This window comes from Octopus sinensis, linkage group LG5 (genome assembly GCF_006345805.1).
Source record: "Octopus sinensis linkage group LG5, ASM634580v1, whole genome shotgun sequence".
NCBI lineage: Eukaryota > Metazoa > Mollusca > Cephalopoda > Octopoda > Octopodidae > Octopus > Octopus sinensis.
In genome coordinates, this window is record NC_043001.1 from 55778719 (window position 1) to 55802906 (window position 24188).

The 24188-nt window shown below is 34.4% G+C and overlaps 1 protein-coding gene across 7 annotated transcripts in view; it reads right to left on the reverse strand.

The window, feature by feature from the left end:
• Positions 1-24188, reverse strand: part of LOC115211793 (roundabout homolog 1) — a 703622-nt gene that overhangs the window by 663415 nt on the left and 16019 nt on the right. The window lies entirely within an intron of this gene.

The window sequence follows — 24188 nt, forward strand, 5'->3', positions numbered from 1 at the left end:
TATGAGCAGGGGATAGAAAATTTAGAGTGGTTGGGGGTGGGAAAAGATGAAGCTGAAGTAAGATTAGAAGTTGGTTGGTTATGGAAGACAAGACTTGGAGAGGGGGAGGTTAACTAATGGTTTAATTAATCAATGGTAACAGAAATGTCAAGGAAAACTGACAAACGATGGGGAGAAGATGGCAGATGTGAACAGAAAGGTCGGATGGAGGAAATCTACCAAGTTAGTGAGGGTGGGGTGTTGAATGGGGCTGAGTTGATGTACCTATCATGCCGTTCAGGGGTGGGACCATTGAAGTGGATAAAAATTTTAACCTTGTGATGATTTAGTCAAATATTGTCTAGTTTTTTTATTTGTAGGTTAGTGTACAGACAAACAGTCAGACGGACACTCTGAATTAATGACAGTGTTGCCATTACTGGTTCAACAACACTGTCACAAATCAAGTAAAATTACAAATGAGAATTATGTATCGCTGAAGATCTGACAATGTCGTTTGATTACATAATATTTTACATTATGGAACTGTTCTTTGTTACTGAAACACCCATAAGAGGATGTACTTGTTTTTTTTATAAACAACTCACCTGTTTGTTTTAATATCCAATATATATATATAGGTATATTGGTGAAAACAGGAAAAATAGAACTCGAAATATATGAGTATATGTATATTTTTATTAATATTTAGCAGAGGCAACAGAATAACAATATCAAAGCTTGTTTTTATATAAGGGGTAAAGACCCTCTTTGCTTATGAGTGACCATAGAATTGCACCTAGAAAGTTCCCCTCTGAGGCACAAGTCCAGGCAAGGTTGTTTTATGGAAGACCCGCAGTTGTCCATGCATGCCAACCTCCCCTCTCCACACCAGAGAAAGGCAAAAGCCAATACAGCTTGACACCAGTGGCAATGCAACTCATTTCTACAGCTGAGTGAACTGGAGCAACGTGAAAATAAAGTGTCTTGCTCAAGACACACAGCCCAGTCTGGGAATTGAACTCACTACCTCATGATTGTGAGCCCAACACTCTAACCACTGAGTCATGTGCCTTCACTTGTTTTTATGTAATTATATCCAACCCATGCTAGCATGGAAAGCGGACGTTAAACGATGATGATGATGACATAATATCATATAAATATGAATATATATATATATATATATATATATATATACACACACACACAATATAATATCATATAACTATAAACATATATATATATATAACACACACAATTTCATCACAAATGTGTATGCAGCAAATTAATGGCTTTGTGTGCCAAATAATACTAAATATACCACATACCCATACAATCCCCACATACATAACTATTCGCTGATTTAATACACCAATACCTCTCTAATAACATAAACAGTCCTTGTGATCTCTAATTGACAAAAATAAATTAAAAAACAAGGCTAAAGAGCTGTAACTATATAAAATATTGCTTGCTTCCCTTTATAATCTACTTCAGGAAAAGTAGTTTATATCTAGGTAGATGTTTTGACAGGATTGGAATCTTGTGTTTATCTGATGTACTCACTTTCTGCACATAATTTATGTTAATGATACAAGTTTAAGAAGGGTTTTTTTAGTAATCAAGAGTGTTGTTTTGGAATTAAGATGCCATTGCAAATATAATTGCTTCTGAAAATATCCATTGAATCTTCTTTCATATCATTTTTCATGTCTAAGCATTTTATTTTCTGTATTCTAATATTCCTTTGCTTATCTCATTTCAACTTACACCTTTCTCTGCAAATAAGACAAAATATGCACGAATTATTAACATATCTAGCCCACAAAAGAGCACTTACAACATATCTGGCCCACGAAAAAGCACTTACAAAATCACACCTTTTGGGTTTTATTAAATGTTTAGGACATATTGGATCATTGTAGGTACTATGTGCTTTATTCTTTTATTCTTTTACTGCCTTAAAGGGTCTTAATCAAAGAAATTGACACTAGGACCTATTCTTTTGTAAGCCTAGTACTTATTCTATCAGTCCCTTTTGCTGAACTGCTAGCTTATGGGGATGTAAACACACCACCATCAGTTGTCAAGTGATGGTGGGATAATAAACATAGACACACACTCATAAATATATACATATATCATCATCATCATTTAATGTCCGCTTTCCAAGCTGGCATGGGTTGGACGGTTTGACTGAGGACTGACAAGCCCAGATGGCTGCACCAGGTTCCAATCTGATCAGGCAGAGTTTCTACAGTTGGATGCCCTTCCTAACACCAACCACTACGAGAGTGTAGTGGTGCTTTTATGTACCACCGGCACGAGGGCCAGTCAGGTAGTATTGGCAACAGCCATGCTCAAATGGTGTTTTTATGTGCCACCACCACAGGAGCCAGTCCAGCGGCACTGGCAACATTTTTCATGTGTATTACTACATATGGGTCACCAACTGCCTGTCCTGAATAATTACTGATGGCACATGCCTGATACATACACACACACACACACACATATATATATATATATATATATATATATATATATACAAACATACATACACACATGCATATACATACACACACACACACATTTATTGAAAACTGAGTTTATGTAGGTTACTTTGCCTGGAAACTGGAAATGTAAAACTCCGAGTTGCTTTTCATGCTGAGTCAGTTTTAAATAACTAATGTTATTCCATTCATTCTAACAGTATTGAGTAATTTTTTTGAATTAGATTTCTAAGGTTAGTAACCAGTTTTGTTAGACAGATGTAGGTAGTTGGAATGCAAGCAGTAGACACTAATCAAGGAATTATTATGTAAGAAAAGAAAAAAATACCAATTCTTGGTACACATAAGAATATCTATCAAAATCTTTTCCCATGAAAATGCATAAATTTTCAGAGCTTTTCCACAGAACATACCAGCATAAAACCCAAGTGAACAGTAGCATTTCTAAATAGTCTTATATACTTATTCATGAATTCATTTATAGAGAGAGATAAGCATACGTAGACATAAATACACATATATATGCTTCTCACAAACATTATCAAAGATACTTTTCATGATATAAAAGAAAGAAACATATTAGAGTTCTCTGAAGAATGCGTAAGCATGAAACCAAAGGTAGCCGTCTACATATGAAAAGTGAATTAGTGATTTACAATCATACATAAATTCATGTGTGTGCTTTAGACACAAATATGTGTGTGTGTGTATGAGTGTGTGAATGTATGTGTATATAAATATATACACATACAAACACACATATATGTACATATTCATAAGTGTATGAGTCATATATATATATATATATATATATAATATATATATATATATATATATATATATATATATATATATAAACCTGTTGGCCTATGGATGTGAAACTCAGAGTAACCCCATAGAGCAGCCATATCTATCTTTATTCATATACTCTACTGATTTATAACTTAGAGTGTGCTTATTTTGTGGGTTTATGATTTATCAATGATGTGTGTGTGTGTGTGTAGACGTGTGTTTATACATATGTATATTCTTTTATTGTTTTACATGTTTTAGTCATTGAACTTTAGTCATGCCAGGGCAAGGGTTTTAGTCAATTATATTGGCACCAACATTTATTTTATCATTTTCCATTTGTCTATCCACTAAGTTAAAGGACATAGACATGGAGAAAGTTTCACACTGCTAATTTGCTTCACAAGGAATTTGTCTTGCCCTTGATATAATGCAGTGGTACTGAACCCAACATTACATGGTTACAAAACAAACTTCTTAACCATAAAGCCATACCTGAAATATATATTTACATATGCAAAGATTGATAAGTTCTCTGACAAGAAAATCTAGGCTCCTGAGTGAGTATACTGTTGTAGCTTTTGAGCTATAAATAAAATATTCATCCAAAGACATACACATACCTGTGTGTATGCATGTGTAAGAAAGAGAATGTGTGTGTGTGTGTACGTACAAACATACACACTTCCATATCTATGATCACACAGTCATTTCTGTTCACTCATAGATAAAGCTACTCTTCCCATCAGACACACACACATACTCAGGGAGGCAGGGAAGCTTGCATGCTTAAGTCAATTATGTAATCAGCTTAGGATCTGTCATTATCTTTATTAATTCTCAAGTCAGCATCTTTATTTTTTGTGCACACAAAATTGTATGCTGTTTATGGAGTAGTTCCTTGTTACATAAGATATATTTTAATCATTCAGATAATAAAACAGGCACAGACAGCTATAAAAAAAGATGTCTGTCATAAACTGTTGAGTTTTCCACTTCCTCCATAACCAAACCAAACTGGTGTGTGTGATGGGGGAAGGGGAATGAAGCTTTCAACAAAGCAAAAAGTAAAATTTGACACTGTTGTACTTGTTTGCCAAATGAGTTGATCTGGAATCTTGGGTTGAAACTGAAGCAATTAAATTGTGGAAGAGACAATTTAGTTATCTAAAAGAACACAAAGAACTACTACATTCAGTTCCCAATTATTTCAATAGGTGTGAAAATTCTATTGTACAACTGTTTTCCAGTTTTTAGAGGACTAAAAGTTCTGCCATAATATAATAGCAAAGGGTCCATATGACCCTTAGGGTCAAACTAGGGTCCATACGACCCTTAAGGGTCCACATAAGATTTTGTTATTAAAATTTATCTGCAATAAATAGGTCATATTTCTATGCAATAAATTCGTTATACTTCTACAATACACAAAATACCTTAACAATTTTTTAAATACAATTTCAAAAAATACTTAATTATAAAAAATATAATGGCATTTTTTAAACATCAAATGATCTTTAGGGTCCATCAAAATGAAACAGGAATCAAAGGAGTCCAGAGGTAAAAATGACTGATCTAGTGTGTGAAAATGACATTTTATTTCAATAAATTACTAGAGTACCAATAATACAAATTGGACTATGATACTGATTCATATACAAAAGTTTTACTTACATGTATCTTGCTTCCCTGTGAAATAAAACCCTATTGTCAGACAACATAACTGCTCCACAGCTTGGAATGAGGGACAAGTATTAATAGTTTTGCTGTTCTTACAACTCATCAGAATTTGTTTATAAAAACTGATCATTTCTTTTTTAGAGACATCTAAAACTGCATTACTTGCTGAGTCCATCTATAATTTTTAGCTAGTAGTGTGTAATTTGAGGCAAGATATAGCAACTACTTCCAACTGGTTGAGTGCAATCATATAGAGGAAGTTGTACCCAATCTGCTAGAAATGAAAGCAGACTTACAATCACAGCAGGCATAGCTGTGTGGTAAGAAGCTTGCTTCCCAATTACATGGTTGTGCGCAGTCTTACTGCATGGCACCTTGACCAAGAGTCTTCTACTGTAGCCTCAGGCCGACCAAAGCCTTGAATGGATTTAGCAGACAGATGCTGAAAGAAGCCCATCATGTGTGCAGGTCGCTGTTTGATTTTGTCCCCCTACCATCACTTGACAACCAGTGCTGGTGTGTTTATGTCCCCCAAAACTTAGCAGGTCAGCATAAGAGACTGATAGAATAAGGACCAGACTAAAAAAAAAAAAAGAAATCCCAGGGTTGATTCATTGAAGTAAAACCATTCAATGTGGTGCCCCAGCATGGCCACAGTCAAATGGTTGAAACAAGTAAAAGATAAAAGACAAATGCTTTCCAGCTGTGGCCATCTCCTTACTTTAAAGATATCTAAACCAACATTATCTCAAGCATCCTTCCTTATTTTTAAGACTGTGTAACATGTAATTTGAAGGCTAATATACTTAAGCAAATACATGCTCCCAAATTTGCATCTTTTTACATACCCACTCCTCTAATCTTGAGATATATGCAGTCAAACAGATCAGATTTCATATCGTATATATTCATATCATATACATCGCAGGAAGGCATGGGTTGGAGGCTAATGGAAGGGACAGATTGAATTCATGAACTTTTTAAAAGTTATCTGCACCTTATCTTTGGCAGTCACAGGTTCTTGCTATAGAAACATATCTCTTTTTCCAAAGGAAAACAGAATGAAAATTATTTCTTAATAGTTAAATTTTAAGTACAAACATTTATTTTAGCATACATGAAACATTGCATTGGTTAAAAGGGAAGCGATGTGGTTTTGCAGTACCACATGCTGATTTTTCATTTAATCACATGCTGTGTAGTTGGGTTCCACTGCATTAACCCTTTCATGTTTGTTTATCCCTTTAGTGTTTAAACTTGCCATATCAGGCCAAATTTGTCTTCCCGTTTTATGCTCAAACCAGCCAGCTTTGACCTCTCACACCTACCCTACAAAATCATTCTAAAACTAAACAGGGACATCGTCAAAATCTCAGAGTTACAAGATGCTGTACAATTAATTTAAAACAATGTGATTAAACAGGCTTTACATTTGACAGAGTTATCTGAATGCTGAAGGGTCAAAGCAGCCATCACTGGCCCAAATATTCTACCTGTTTTATGTTCAACCTGGCGAGATCTGGCCTCTCACTCAAAAGATATATTTTCATATATTGACATTCTAAAAATATATCATATCAACAAAGCAACATATCTCAAAGCAACAAGATAATGCATGATTAACTAAAAACAATGAGAATAAATATGTACCTGTGAATTCTGGTTGTTACTGGTACTATGTAAGTGGCACCCATGAATCAGAGTCACGGTTGTTGCCAGTGCCGTGTAAATGGCACCTGTGAATTGTAGTCCCAGCTGTTGCCAGCATCATGTAAATGGTACCCATGCCAGTGGCATGTAAAATCACCCATTATACTCCTGGAGAGGTTGGCATTAAGAAGGGCATCCAGCCATAAAAACCATAACAAATAAAACTGAAACCTGGTACAGCTCTCCAGCTTATCAGCTCCAGTCAAACCATCTAGCCCATGCCAGAACGGAGAGTGGACATTAAATGATGATGATGATGATACATCTGATAGAATAATCTGAATATTAAAGAGTCAAAATTAGGGTAAAACTGGTTCCTTGTGAGTGAAATTGATAGATAAAACTAATACTATGGTTTTTTTTTTTTTGGTTTTTTTTTGTAACTGCACGTAGCAGTTACAAACTCAGAGATCAATAAAATAAGTACCTGACACAGACAAAAAACATTTATGATCGACTAAAGCACTTCACAACGGTGTTCCAGTATGGCCACTGTTCAATGACTCAAACATATAAAAGAATATTCGTATAGCAAACAAACCACAGAAGTGGCAATAAAAAATAAATAATAAGAGACAGAAATTCAGGAACCGAAACCACCAACCAAAGCAAACTAACCATGAAACCAGGAGACAAAAATATAGACAGAGAATGACAGACAAGTTGCTACATGTGAGAGGATAAGAGTAATCTCACTGATTTAGATTACCATTATTCAGAAGAACAAGTTCAAAGTCAGAAATCAATATTGACCAGAAAATCTAAATAAATGGAAACCTTGGTATTCAAAATCAATAACATTAAACAGAGAAATCAATTCATTAAAACTGAATACTTTGAAAATGATGGAAAAACATTTATAAAAATATGATATTAATAATATTAGATAAATGAATGATTGAAAATGCAATATAAATATATATAAATATATATATATATATATAAACACACACATATATATATATAAAAATACATACACACACATGTAGTGGTATGCAGTGTGTAGGTGCAAGCATGGGTGTATGGTTAAGAAGCTCATTTTGGAACCTTGGGTAAACATCTACTATATCCCTGAGTTAACCAATGCCTTATGAGTGAATTTAGTACATGGAAACTGTGATGTATGTGTATGTCTGTGATTGTGGTTTTGTGTTTGTCCACCCTACCACCACTTGACAATAGGTGTTGGTTTGGTTTATCTGTGCCCTCATAACCAAGCAGTTTGGCAAATGACACCAATACAACAAGTACCAGATGTAATAAGAAAAAAAATAATAAGTATTGGGCTCATTTTGTTCAGCTAACTCCTTCAGGGTGATGCCTCAGCAGAGCCACAATCCAATGATGGAAACACCTAATGTATAAAAGATATGGGGACATACGTGTATTTAAACCTATATCTATATACATATGGGTGTGTGCTTGAGATAAGGGTATACCAGCACACAAAGCTATGAATAATAGCATGTAAACATAAAAGAATCATCTTACATAGTAAAAGGTCGGCACCCTTTGACTGTTTCTATCCAAAATGATTTTTCAGTCAAATTGTTATATGCTGTCATTAGGTATAGCCTTGAGGTTCACTATTTGACCCATTGACTTGGGCTATTTTCTTCCCTCTTATCACTCTTCTAGCAGATGCAGTAATAGGCAGCACCCACTTCTTCGACTCTCGCTTTTGTCTGTAAGAGTCACAGAGTTCAAGAAGAAAATGCCTATCCTCAGTCTTTGCAATTTTGTTTAGCACACAATATTGGTTTCAAATTTTGGCACTAGGCTAGCAATTTTGAGGAGGGGGTAAGTCAATTACACTAACCCCAGTATTCAACTAGTACTCATTTTATTGACCCCAAAAAGATGAAAGGCAAAGTTGACTTCAGTGGAATTTGAACTGAGAATGTAAATATGGACAAAACACCACTAAGCATTTTCTCTGGTGTGCTAACAATTCTGCAAGCTCACCATCTTTGTTTAGCACACCATATTACTCTTGATAATCAGCAGACAGATGAAAACTGCAGTCCTCTCAGTGGACTTAGCTGATAGTGAAATCCATTCCAAAGAGGTCAGCCACTGTTCAGTAAAAGTTCATAAATATTAAGGATGATTTAATTGACCATACAGGTGCAGGTCAAGTGATCACATTGAAGGTCCCTTCACTGTCATGGTGCTGTTGTTCCTTATACTTCAATGGCAAATTCCCTGGCCAAGTTGAAATCATTTTCCATCTTTTCAGTTTCTTTTCCTTCATCTTTGCTAATCATATGATGTAACACAATCTAGGATCTTAAATTATTTGCTTTTCGCTCTATTACCAAAATATCCATTTCTCTGAGCCTCTATTACATGGTTAGTTTACACAGAGTAATATCTGTACATTAATTTACATCAGTGATTTTCAGAAAAAAGAAAAAGAAAAAAAACAAAAACTATTTAGTCTGCTGTTACTATCATTTCCTCTCTACTTCCTACTAACTTCCCAAGGTATCTTTACCCTCATCATTTTGTTTCTGCTTTCATATTATATTTGTATTATCTTGCTACATTCCCATGCACACACATGCTATTATTATACTCTTTTGTACACTGATGGGTTTGTACACCTAAAATGCTTTGTATTAGTGTGCATTAGTGTATTTATTGTAGGTCACCCTTGTGACAAAGACATCAGTATTATCTTGTCGAGGTCAACTTTGCTTTTCATTTTTCCAGTCAACAGAATAAATTACCAGTAGCCTATGCTAAAAATTATCATTATTATCATCTTCATAATAGCTGAGTGGATCTAGTCCCCAATTTTTATTGTAGATTCATATAATGGAGAAGATACATACCTTAGTGAAGAAGGGTAATGAGGGGTTTTGCTGGATGCCCTGATTTTTCCCAAAATAGCCATCCCCTTTTTAAAACATTCAATACTGTTGCTTAACACTAGGTCAACTCTGATCAAACAGATCAATGATCCAGGTATTCTAGTTTGACTACATTATCTAATGTAGTCTTCATTATTTAAGGTGGAATCTGAGAAAGGTTCAGAGACTATTTCTAGCTGATCAATTATATATGTAGCAACTCCTTCATTGGCTCCTTTCAGGAAACGTATAAAATATGTATTCTGTTACACGCATACAAATATATATATCAATAGATAGACAAATATACATACATTTATATATAGATATGTGTATATATATGAATATATATGTGTGTGTGTGTGTGTGTGTGTGTGCATGCATAGACATCCACAATTTTCTTGGGTTGATCCCACTGAGTAGAATCCCAGGCAACTGTCTTCTACTATAGCCTCAATTGACCAATGTCTTGCAATGGAATTTGGTAGATGGAAACTGCACAGATGCTTATTGCACATAAGCACACACACACACACACACACACACACTCTCATACACATGCATTCGTGTGCATGGGTCTGTGTCCATGTCTGCATCCAATTGATTTAAAACCTGTTATTTATGCTGGTTCTTTTATGTTCCATCCTTAAGAAGATGAACGAAGATCAATAATATAAGTAGAAGGCCGAAATAAGCGTTGAGGTTGCTAATATATTTCACTAGAACCCATGAAAGCTTTGCCCATGCTTGGCCACATTACAATGATTGAAATCAGTAAAAAAAAAAAAAAAATTAAAAGAACATACATTTATATTATGCTTGTGTGTAACTTCTGCTTGTTCCGCTATGTATGAGGGGGTGCTGAAAAGTTGCTGGCTTTAAAGGGTATCACGAATGGCCTGGTTGGAGGCCAAACCTTCCAAGTTCTTTTACAGGGCTTAGAAAAGCTGAAGGACAGCTGCAATAAGTGTGTGAATCTGAGAGGGAAATATGTTGAATAAAATCATAATTAACTGTTACTCCTGTATTTCCTTTTACCCAAAGCCAGTAACATTTTAGCACCCCATGGTGTATAGATTTTATTACTAGGATTAAATGGAAAGGTACGTTTTATTTATTATCTTGCACATTACTTAATCATTGGTATATGTTTTTATCGTATATTTAATTTTTCTTTATGATGTAATTTTTTTCTAAATGGTATAATTTAATTTTTTCATGATGAATTGATGAAAGGTGGTTTTTTTCTAATTTTATATATATATATATATATTATATATATATATATATATACTATATTTTGTGAAATTTGATTTAGTATTTCTAAATTGAATTTTTACCTGTAAGTTTGGAATAATATTCCCTCATATTATACATATATATATATATATATATCTCAACCAGATGTATATACATGAAGGGATGCTGAAAAATTCCTTACTTATCATAAAAGGCCTAGTTGGTGGTTCAACCTTCCAAGTTCTTTTACAGGGCTTAGAAAAACTGAAGGACCACTACAATAAGTGTATGAATCTGAGAGGGGAATATATTTAATAAAATCATAATTAACTGACCGTTCTGTATTTTCTTTTACTCAAAGCCAGGAACTTTTCAGCATCTCCTCGTATGTTTCATCCTTGTAACAACCAGTATTTTTGTTTTGTTTTCTTTTTATATAATGTCCTTAGTTACAATATTTGTGAGATTCTCTGATGAGCCCTTAGTAGTTATCCTCTTATTACAGTACATTCGTTGAATGATGTTTTACATTCTATTTCATTGTTTTCAGCTCATTTCATGTAACATATCTTTCTCTTTTATCTTTTACTCATTTCAGTCATTAGACTGCAGCCATGTTGGAGCACTGCCTTGAAGAGTTTTGGCTGAATAAATTGAAACCAGGACTTATTTTTCTAAAGCAGAGTACTTATTCTATCGGTCTCTTTTGCTGAACTGCCAAGTTACGGGGACATAAACACAACACCAGTTGTCAAGCAGTGGTGGGAGAAAAACACAGACACAAAAACATACACACATAGGTATATATATATATATATATATATATATATATATACAATGGGCTTCTTTCAGTTTCCATTAACCAAATCCATTCACAAGGCTTTGGTCAGTCTGAGGTAATAGGGAAGACACTTGCACAAGGTGACACACAGTGGGACTGAACCTGGAACCATGTGTTTGTGAAGCAAGCTTCTTATCACACAGCTATCCCTAGACCTACCTACCTCACTAAACAGTTTACAATTTGTCTTCATAATACCACCAACTCTCATGGTAAGAAGGAAATCACAACCCTTGTTATCACATCCTGCCAGACTCAAGTTTGCAGTTCATCTTTTCGGTAAAGAAGAAGTGGAGTAAAATAACTATCAGTAAAGTACTGGGGAAGGGGGGTAATACAGGGTGTCTCAAAATTAACAATCTATTTCAATGAAACCAAGCAAATTAAAAAAAACTGACAGAATTTAATGTTTATTACTTAATTATGATACTAAAACAAATAGATTTATAAATCTTACATCAAAATTTTATTGAAAATTTTCAATATGTGCTCCGTCTGTTTCCCTGTAAATTCCAAATCTATCCTTAGCGTTCAAAACATTTTGAAGTGTTTCAGGAGTTATCTCTGGCACTGCTTACTGAATGAGTTCTTTAAGTTCAGCTAAATTATTGCCCCATCCTGAAGGTCAAGGTAGAGAAAATGATTGCAGCCAAAGTGGAAAAAAGCTGAAGTGGACAGATAATGGGAAACAACAGGAATGAAAATAAAATTATATAAATAAATCATAAAATTATAATTAAAAATTCATTCCTTTTTAACAGATATTAAACATGATAAACATAAATAAAAGAGAGTTTTTTTTTAAATTGTCCAATTTCACTGAAATAGATAGTTGATTCTGAGACACCCTGTATAATTGCACACATTTTCGCAAATATAATTTAAGGCCTTTAAAATAGAGATAATTAAATTAGAAAATAATTTAATTTCCATAGAATAATTTAATGTTAGTAATCATTATTATCGTCAGCATATTATACACAACACCTCTCAACATTTTGACAAAAAGCAAAGTGTAGGTTTATCACTTGAATAATCTATGTTCTTAATTTGATTTTAAATTGACATTCTCTATCTTAAGAAAAAAAAGAAAAGAAAAGACAGTCATTGGCATAATCAGTAGAGTGTATGACAGAATGCCTTGCATTATTTGACTATATATATCCCTTTATTCTGAGTTCAAATTTTGCCAAGGTCTAACCTTACCTTTCATTATTTTGGAGCCAATAAAATAAAGCTCTAATTAATGGGGTAATCTGGAAAACCTTGTGCTTTGCTAGAAATCCTTATAATTATTGTTTGTATTAATATTGTTTAGTTTCCTTTGGGTATCCCATTGTTCTTGCATGAAGCAGGTTCCAAATGACTCCAACCTTCATTTCAGAACAAGTTCAGTTCCCTGTAAAGCTGTCCTACTCTCTAACAATAAATAAGGTACAGGGCCATACATTTAACAAAACAGTAAAAATAAACATTTAATCAATATAGAGAAGACTCGTCAAGCCAAGTGAAATCGTAGTAATGACTGATGCTGCTGTCATTTAAATGGTACCCATGAAATTGTAATCATGGCTGTTGCTGGTAGCATGATCTTCAAAATGATCTTTAAATGGTGGGCCTCACAGAGGTTAGGGACAAGGTGGTGAAGTATGATCTTTGAATGTTGGGCCTCGTGGAGGTAATGACAAGTGACTGAGACTATGGCAATATGCAGTGCTTGAGAAAACTTGCCAAGCCAAGTGAAACTATAGTCATGGCCATTGCCAGTATCATGTATATGGAACCCAAGAAATTGTAACCATGGCCATTGCTGGTAGCATGATCTTCAAATGAAATCATAATCATGGTGGTTACCAGTGTCATGTAAATGGCACTTGTGCCAGTGGCACGTAAAAAGGCACCCATTATACTCTCAGAGTAGTTGGTGCTAAGAAGGGCATCCAGCCATAGAAACCATGCCAAATCAGACTGGAACCTAGTGCAGCTCTCTGGCTTACCAATTCTAGTCAAACCATTTCACTCATGCCAGCATGGAAAGCAGACGTTAAATAATGAAGAAGTTTTATATTTTAAATTTATCTTTTATTTCCTTAAACTATAAAGCACATCATATCTGTCAAATGTATTAAAAGGAGGTAAATAAGCTGTAACTTATTAAATGGCAGGATATCTAAAAATATTTTTTTTTAAATCCTTGTTTGTATTCAATATACTAACACAATATTTTCAAATCTGCTCAGACTTATACTATGGAATTTCCACAGGTCCTGCTAGTTATTATCAATGTTTTTATTAATATTATTTAGTTTCCCTTAAGTATCCCATTGTTTTTCCCTTCTTCTTTGTGGACAATCTTACATGTAATGTCCGCACTAATCAATTAGAATTAAACCAAATAAAACTATGAGTGGTGAGAAGCAAGAATCATTAAATTAATGATTAACTCGGGTCAAGAAAGAGAGGGAAGACAACCCTGAAATTTCAAAGAAACAAAAATTTATTAAAAACAGAATGTAAGCAAAGATATGAGAAGTGCATGTGATCTTTGCAGAATAGTGACAATGCAGGAAATGTTTCAGTTTTAGTAGACCTTTTGAATGAAGTATAATGTCTTTACTATCACTACCAGACAGAGATGAGTTAAGATAGATATAAGTAGATTTGTTTGTGAATAAACAGTGAGTGGTGTGATAACTTGAAAGATGAATACCCAGGGATCGCCTACTGCCTCTATTTGTAATTAAGTCCAATATTTTAAAATATAAAAGACAAGATATAGTTTGACAGTAATCACAGGCACACTCTTTAGTCTGAAGTCAGATTTGATATTAATCCAAGATAATCCATAGATGAAAGGGAAGACTCCTGTCACTAATTCCTTCCCTCACTTCCTACATCTATTGTTTTTTTTTTATATTTTTGTGGAAAAAAATAATCACCTTGACAAATTTGCCCTCAAACAGAATAATTATACGGAATATAAAACAAGCAACAAGGACACCAGAAATAAGATAATTATTTTGTCAAAGTCAGAAGATGAGGAAGAGAGCGCAAAATCTTTGTCCCTCTCCCACACCTCATATTTTTCTCTAAATCTAATGGTAGTGGCAGTGGTGGTGGTTAGAGAGGGAGGTAGTGTTACTAGAATGGTAAAAGCATTATCAATAAAATTACCCTACACAGCTAACTCCTTTACAACGTATATGTATACATAAAAGATTACCATAGAGCATGAGTGAATGTTTGTGTGAAAGTACTTCTATTCAAGTATGAGCATATGTGTGTGACAGTGCGTGTTGGAGTTGGAGGGAAGGAGGGAAAGAGAAAGAGACAGAGCAAGAATGTGTTATCTAAGGGAGAGAAAGACTATATATATTCCAGGGTGTATGTAGAAGTGTCAGTATGGACGTGTGTGTGAGACAGTCAAAAAGAAAACAGGGAGGACAGATAGATAGAGAGATAGATAGGTAAATAGATATGATAGAAATAGATAGACAGATAGGTAGATAGATAGATAGATAGATAGATAGATAGATAGATAGATAGATAGATAGATAGATAGATAGATAGATAGATAGATAGATAGGCAGGCAGGCAGGCAGGCAGGCAGGCAGGCAGGTAGATAGATAGATAGATAGATAGATAGATAGATAGATAGATATAGATAGATAGATAGACAGGTAGGTAGACAGGTAGGTAGATAGTTAGATAGATAGATAGATAGACTGACTGATAAATAGACAGATAGAAATACAGATAGTTTACTGATAAGCCAGCTAGATAGATATACTTAATTCTTGACAAGAGTGAGGGAGATTGGAGAAACTGAACAGGAAAAGACTACAAAAGACTCCTGAGGCCAGGGCAGAGGGGTTATAGCCAATCACCAGCATACACCAGTAAATGATCTGTTCAACATATCCATCACCTTTTTTGCCTCTGGGCTCTCTCTCTCTCTCTCTCTCTCTCTCTCTCTCTCTCTCTCTCTCTCTCTCTCTCTCTCTCTTCTTTCTCTCTCTCTCTCTCTCCTAATACAATTGTACAGGGACTGGGAAGAAATGATAGATATTTATTAATGATGATAATAGATCCAAAGCTATCAAATACACACTGACAGAAAAGTATATAAGAAACACGCACACACATACTAATGTATCCAAATACACAGATTCAAAACCATATAGACAATATATGTATGTGTGTACATACACATGTAAACATATGCATACATACATATATATATATAAACACACATATATATGTATGTATACATATATATAAATATATATGTATACATACGTTTATGTGCATAAATACATTCGTTTATGTGCATATATATATATATATATATATATATATATACATATATACACATACGTTTATGTGCATATATATATATATATATAATATATATATATATATATATATACATATATACACATACGTTTATGTGCATATATATATATATATATATATATATATATACATACATACATATATACACATACGTTTATGTGCATATATATATACACATATATACACATGTTTATGTGCATATATATATATACATATATATATATACATATATACACATACGTTTATGTGTATATATATATATACATATATATAATTTATTCATACATACATATATATACATATACACGTGTTTATGTGCATATAAATATATGCACATATATACAGAGAGAGAGAGAGAGATTCACACATACACACAAATATCTGTGTGTATGTGCACATGTGTGAGTATACACATACACATAACTTTAGAGCCACCACAATGACTGTTGGCACAATGCAAGATAGGACCAGAGAGATTACTGAAATGTAATGGCAGAGGCATGTAGACGCGTGCTGTGTGCAAGTGGTAAGACGGTAGGAGACCCAGTTAGACTCCTCACAGACAAGGAACAAAAAAAAAAAAAAATTCTTTTGGATAGGTAGCAGTAGTGGAATGGATGGTGTAGGTATACTTTTGGCAGAGAGATGGATAAAGTAATTGAGGTAGTCAGAGTGTGTAATAAGATAGTTAAGCTTAGACATAACTATCTCGAACAAGCAACAGTGACATTTATCTCTGTGTATACTCCATAATCTTAGCTGGCAGATGAACAGATGGAACAATTTTATGAGGCCCTTTTGCAGATTACCACAGTAATGAATAACAATGACCTTATTATCATGGCTAGTGACTTCAACAGACATATCAGGCAGCACCCCGATGGATTCCAGGGTGTATATGGTAGTTACAGCTTTAGTTCTAGAAATAAAGAGAGAACAACGTTGTTGGAGTTCTGTGATGTACTAAAGATGAAGAGGAATTGCAGGAAAGTTAAGAGAAAGTAGACTTTAAATGTGGCACATGTACAGGAACAATAAAAACACCATGTACACAGATTGTCTCAAATGCTCAGGAAGTTTCGTAATGGTAGTAAGCTTCTGTTACCTAGGTGACCTAATTACCAGTGAAAGAGGATGTTCTGAAAGTGTAGTTACTAGAATAAGAATAGGATGACGATAGTTCAGAGAGTTACTACCTTTGTTGGTAACATGTCTCAGAGCAAAAGGCAGATTGTATGATGCTTGTGCATGAACGGCAATACTAGATGGCAGAGAGATGTGAGCCCTGAATGCAGAGGACATGTAAGGACTAGAAAGGAATGAAGCTAGTATAGTCCAAAGTCATGTGAGTGGATTTGGTAGATGGAAACTAAAAGAAGACTGTCATATATGTGTATGTATGTATGTGCATGTGTGTGTGTGTGTGTATGTGTGTGTGTCTCCCACACCACTTCAAAACCAGTGTTGGGTTGTGTATGTCCCGGTAACTTAGCAGTTCAGTAAGAAACCAGATAGAACAAGCACCAGGCTTAAAAAAAAAAGTACTGGGGTTGATTTGTTCAACTAAAATCCTTTCAAAGTAGTGCTCCAGTATGGCTGCAATACGATGAATGAAACAGATAAGTGATAAAAGATATATATATATATATATATATATACTCACACACACACATTTGTATGTGTGTGTGTACATTACATGCATGCACACAAACACACACTGAATGGAAAGTAATGCAAAAGTGGACATAGCTTTTTCATTAACCGACAAAGGTTGTTCAAACAGAACATATTAGTATAGTGACTCTTTTTATTGTAGGCAAATAATGGTTTGAAGCAGAAACAAAGTACTGACATTGAGATCTTGCTGATAAAAGGGTGCAGACTGCTCAACATACACAGATGGGTTACAGGCTGTTTATAGAGATGACACAGGAGTTAGGTGCACAGATGAGTAAAAGAAACCAAGCATTAAGCCAACCCAAACAGTAAGAGATCAACTGTAACTACTGATATGAATCAATGTGGACAGATGAGTCACAATCTGTGAGCTTGCTGAACAACTTAACCATGGTCACATTGCATTACAGAAGATGGCAGAAGACTTTGGGTATCAGAAAGTGAGTGTAAAGTGGGTATCTCAGCAACTGACACCTGATTTGAGGGAGGGAAAGGTGGATGTTAGCTCTGGTCTTTGACATCAATGTTAAATACATTTACTTCTATCAGTGACAGGGGATGAAACATGGCACTGCGAAGATAACTGGCGATATCCCCCCCCACACACACACACATGTACAAATCAGAAGACAGAGGTACATGTGCATACAAGTGGTATGTGTATGCTTGAGTGTTTAAGGATACATAAGAAGTATCCTCCACAACATGCCAAGAATGTAGAAGACAAACAGAAATGATCAGCTATGACTGTTGCTGTTTAGCCCCAAGTCGATGCTGATAGAGAATATAAAACTACCACTGAAAGTGTTTTTACCAAGACTATCTCAACTCAAATTCAAAGTATATCTAGGATAACATTATCCAACAGGTCAATCCTTTCCCAAGTTTTTAATATATGATCTGTGGGTAATTTAGCTGCCATTTCTACCAGCTCAAACGACCATGTAACACCTTTTTCATTAAACTGTTTAGCTATGTGTAGTCAACTAAATCGCCACAACAATCAATTAAGTAAAACATCAAAGCAAGAGTTTAAAAGGAATGGGATCAACTAGTACAATCCTAAATCCCAGTCTATTAACATGGATTTATAGGTTTACGTTAAAGCTATCATCTTCTAACCTTCTAACCCCTATATTTTATACTTTGGAACAATACCTACATTTTAAAGTTTACTGCCAGTCATAATCCTTGTCTTGCTTAAGCTTGCCTTGTAGTTTTTCTGTCACTCACTTCTGGCAAACAAAGAAAAAGTGTTTTGACTGAGTTATGTTGCCCTTGTTTAATCTGCAGGAGATGAGGTTTTACAAAGATTTGATTACTATTTCTAGTAGATTAAGACACTGTATCAGAGTCTGAGGAATTTAAGTTGTCTACTGGGTTTATTTTATGTTTATCACAAATGTTCTTAGGAGCCTTTATGGGAGCACTCTATATGCGAGAAATAGCTGTGAAATCTCCCTCAGATATCACACACTAGTCTTAAAAAGTAATTATATATTGGAAAATGTAATGCTTGATATATCAAAGCCAAAAAAAAAAAAGAATAATTAGGGTTGGACCACTTTTAATCCTAGGTTCACTCAATGAGAGTTAACATCAACAACAACCCCTAACTACTACTCAAAATTATCTAACAAACCCCTTTATAATGGCTACAGAAATTAATTTTGTTTGTTCAACACTGAGGTGAAACATGAATCATTTATTGTAGCCTAATGGTGAAAAAGCTTTGTAAATAAAACTGGGCAGATGGAAACTGTGTGGAAGCCTGTTATATGCACTGTAATTGTGTACATAATTATAAAGTCAAAGACCCAGCTTTGTCTTACACTGTATATTGAGGATTCTACCTGAAATACTAAACCATGTACACAATAATACCATATTAAGGGGACCTGTAATTCAAAGGACCTACCTTCTTTCTCTCTCTCTCTCTCTCTCTCTTCTCTCTCTCTCTCTCACACACACACACACACACACACACAGTGTTACTTTAAGTCGACCTGAGGATTATGTTATGGGTATAAGTGAATGAGGAATACTAATTCCACTGTAATACAATTAGTGTGTAATTCCATTAACTGAACTACTGGAATACTCCTCATAATCAACACCAGATCCATCATCACTTAACATACAGGAGCAGGTGTGACTGTGTGGTAAGAAGCATGCATCCCAACCATATGCTTCTGGGTTCAGTCCCAATGCGTGACACTTTGGGCAAGTGTCTTCTGCTACAGCTTTGGGCCAACCAAAACCTTGTGAGTGGATTTGGTAGATGGAAACTGTAAAAAGTATGTCATATATCTGTGTGTGTCTAATTGTATCTGTCTTTGTCCCCCACCACTGCTTGACAACTGGTGATGGTTTGTTTATATTCCCGTAACTTAGCGGGTTGGCTTTAAAAGGTAAGTGTTGTAGTTGATTCATCTGACTAAAAGTTCTTCTTGAAGGTGCCCCAGCAAGACCAGAGTCAAATGACTGAAACAAGTAACAGATAAAAAGTACTGTGTACAGAATTCAATTAACTTGTGCAGTTAATGCCATGGAGACAAAAGAAAAGACTGGCCGTCATATTAACTCATTATCTCATGTATAAATCTAAATCATTCTAAAGACAATGCTTTTTGCATTGTCATCAGAATAAATTGTATTTATTCAGAGGTTTAATTCTGGGTCGCATTTGAACAATCAATGTTGTTTTTATTTAGCCCTCATTTAGTCTTGATTGAACAGACTTTTGATCATAACCATCATTCTACATTTACTTTCTTCATCCATGGACACACTGTCTAATATGTTCCTCTATCATGAAGGCAGTAGGAAAGACCAGACTTATTTTCTATCAGGCTAAATGACCACAGGGAGGCCCTTAATTATTTTTACAAACTTTCAGAAATTGAGGATTGTGATTATCCACTCTCCTAAGATTTAGATTATACTGTCACTACTCTAGTATTGTTGTTTAGCTTAAATTTCAATCCAGAGCATCCCAGTCTTTCTAGAAATAGTTACAACTACCTGATGCCCCGTGTTATTTGCTTTTTTTTCTTTCAGATAAATAAGGTGTGAGATGTAAGGGAGACTTCATTACTATTTTTAGTAAGATGAGCAACTGTACAGAAGCGTTCTTGTTGCATCATTTATTTTGGCATGAGTAAAGAAGTTCCACTGGAAGCAGCAGATGCATGAATCTCTTGGTGATTGTTACTTAAAAATCAAAGCAAGGTCAAGAGTTCAGTTAAATCCATATGAGAAGTTTAGACACATCATTTCTAAGGGAAAAAAAATAATAAATAAAATACATTCAGTGTTTTCAAATGGTGGAAGGACTGGTACTGATAAGGAGATATAGACACTTATAGATACATATATATTCTTGCACAACCATATACAAACACATTTCTAATACTTGTGTGTGTATGTATCTGTGTAAGATAGTAGATAAAATCACATCCACTTTCACAGTATATATCTCAACTTATCTCAAAATGTGGTATTTTTCACTGAAAGTAGTCAATAAATAATTAAAAATTGATTAGAGCTATGAAAACTATGTTTCTGTGAACAAACAAAAAATTGAACAGAAAGGTGGAATCTGTAAACCAGTAATAAATGATTATAAAATAGATGCATATTCACACATATATACATATTCGAATTTTATACATCAACATGCTTCAGTGCAGAAAATATATTAATAAAAAAAAATCACCTAATAACAGTTTTACACTAGCTGTAGCATAATATTAATCGTCAGAAGCATCAACACAACCACCATAATCCCCATCATGTTAGTCATTCTTACCATACTCTCTCTCTCTCTCTCTCTCTCTCTCTCTCTCGCATGTATGTATATATACTACAGAGGATATCCATAGACTTGAAAGAAATTAAGCCAGCATGCTCTGTTGAATGGGTAATGTCAGTGTGCATGTACAACAGACTGTAAATGATTTAAGAGAAAAATTGGGTTTAAGACGCATCAAATGTAGTGTGCAAGAGAAAGTCTGTGCCGGTATGGTCATGTGATGCATATGGATGAGGACAGCTGCATAAAAAAGTGCCAATTTCTAATAGTGGAGGGAACTTGTGGAAGTGGTAGACTCAGAAAGATGTGGGATGAAATGATGAGAAATGATCTTCGAATGCTGAGCCTCACAAGGATGTAAAAAGCACCTGTGCTGGTGCCATGTAGAAAGCACATGTAATAGTGTCATGTAAAAAAGTACCTGTGCAGGTAAAGTGGTTAGTGTTAGGAAGGGCATCCAGCTACAAAACAGACAATTAGAGCTGGTGCATCTCTCTAGATTCCCAACTCCTGTCAAACCATCCAACTCATGCCAGCATGGAAAATGGATGTGAGATAATAATGATGACAATGTAGGTTTCAAGTGGTTATGTAACAGCTTGTTACATATGTACTACTCTCATCAGTTGATTATAAGAGAAATAATAACAGTTTGATCTATTCCTACTTGGATAACAAGACAGGTAAATGAAAGGAATGTTAATCAAGACACTGAGTTGAAATTATCTGATACAGCATCCATATATACACACATAAATGCACACATATATGATGTATGTGTGTGTGTTGATATTTTATGTGTGTGTATATATATATCATTGTAAAGTGATTGATGAAAAGCTGAGAACTAGCTCTTCACTACCCACCTACATAAATAAGTGAAAAGTAGCATCAGGGGTTAGTGTGTAAGCCAGAAAGAACAAGAGAGAGAATGATAGGATAACAGAGAGATTTACACACACACACACACACACACACATATATATATATTCATACATATACATATGTATCGGTGAGAGAGAAAGATATTACAGAATAAATATTTTAATGTGTTTAGTTTCTTGTTCTGTGATTCTGGCTTCAGTTTTTGTTGATTTTATTTTCTAGCTTTCTCAATTTAATATAAAAAATTATCAAACAGGAATTTAAGATCGAAAGATAAAGGATGTGTTGTAATTTACTTACAAATATGTTTCCATCGCTATATATTAATTTAATGTAAATGGTATTTATAAGTCTGTTGTGAAGTCTCAAAATTATAATAATATCTTCTAGTTATTTGGTTTATTTGCAGTGATCATTAGCTACAGTTATAATATGATTACATTTCAGATGAGACCCAATGCTGTTAACATCAGCAAGTGGTTAAATGGTTTTGAGAGAGATCCATCATTTTAGTAATGATAAATAAGTTTATAGCTCCCAGTGGTCTCTTAGATCTTGTTTTCTGTACACGAGTGAGTTACTGAAGAAGATAATTAGGCCAAGGTATACATAATGTGTAGATAACTATTTCAAGAATAGAAACTGTTTGGGAGATATTTGATTGGACTCAAACTCTAAAGGCTGCTGTGTTACAAAGTTTCAGACATGATCTTTCAAATTTGATAGACTATTGAATGAATCGCTATTTTGTGAGATTTTTGCAGTTCATTAACTCTTGGTTTTCTATGAGGATATGGTAATTTCTAACAAATAATAGGAAATTCATTTGAGAAATAAAATGTGCCATTATATTTTCATCAAGATTTGCAGGAATAAAGATTACCTGTCTACATGTGTGAAGACAGAGCTCTGTTTAATAAGCAAGAGCCTTTTGGGAGTACTGGTATTTAACTGAAGTAAGCTCTATATACTTTATACCACTCATTCAATTTGCCCTTGTCACATGAGTTATCTGTCTCTCTGTTTTATTATTTGTATATGGCTTTCAGAGAAGATATCTTACAGGCACACATGAACAATTTCACACACAGAAAGAGAAAGGAGAGAGAGAAGGAGAGAAAGAGACAAACAGACAACCGAGAGACTGACTGACTAGAAAAAAAATGAAAATGTAAAGCAACATAAACAGGAAATTTGTAAAGCAATATAGAGTAGAGTTTTCAACAAGTCCTGTTTAAATAAAAGGACTTACTGATCTGTAGATGATATATTATATATTTTTTAATATATGTTTTAGGCAACATTCTAAGTGAGTGTGTCTAATTGGTTAAAAGAATTCTTTTCCTTCAGTGGAGGTATTTAATAATTACTGCTGGCTATGTTATTATATACACAAATTGTTCTGGTTATATTTGCTAAGGAGTTACAGCAGTGGGCAGTTAGTAAAGGTGTTGTGTCATCAAACATCTATAATTACTGACAGCATAGTATAGCTATAAGAAACCCCATGTTGATCAGGTGAGTTATGACAGACTATGGATAACTAAATGGATTGTGTACAACTATAATAAATGGTGGTAGAGGGGCAGCATTTAAGTCTATCGTTGTTATGCTTGAGACTACATGTCCAAGCCATTAACCATTGGTTGCCATGGTGTAAAATGATTCTCAGTCAATATCACATGGAAGATCTCAAGTTATTTATTCCTTCCTATCTCTCACTCTTCTCTCTCTCTCTCTCCCTTCTTCCCTCTTTAATAGTGTGTGTGGTATTTACCTTTTCCAGCTACAATACCAATATCATGCTAAGAAGAGAAGCCTACATGTTCACTCTCTTTACAAGA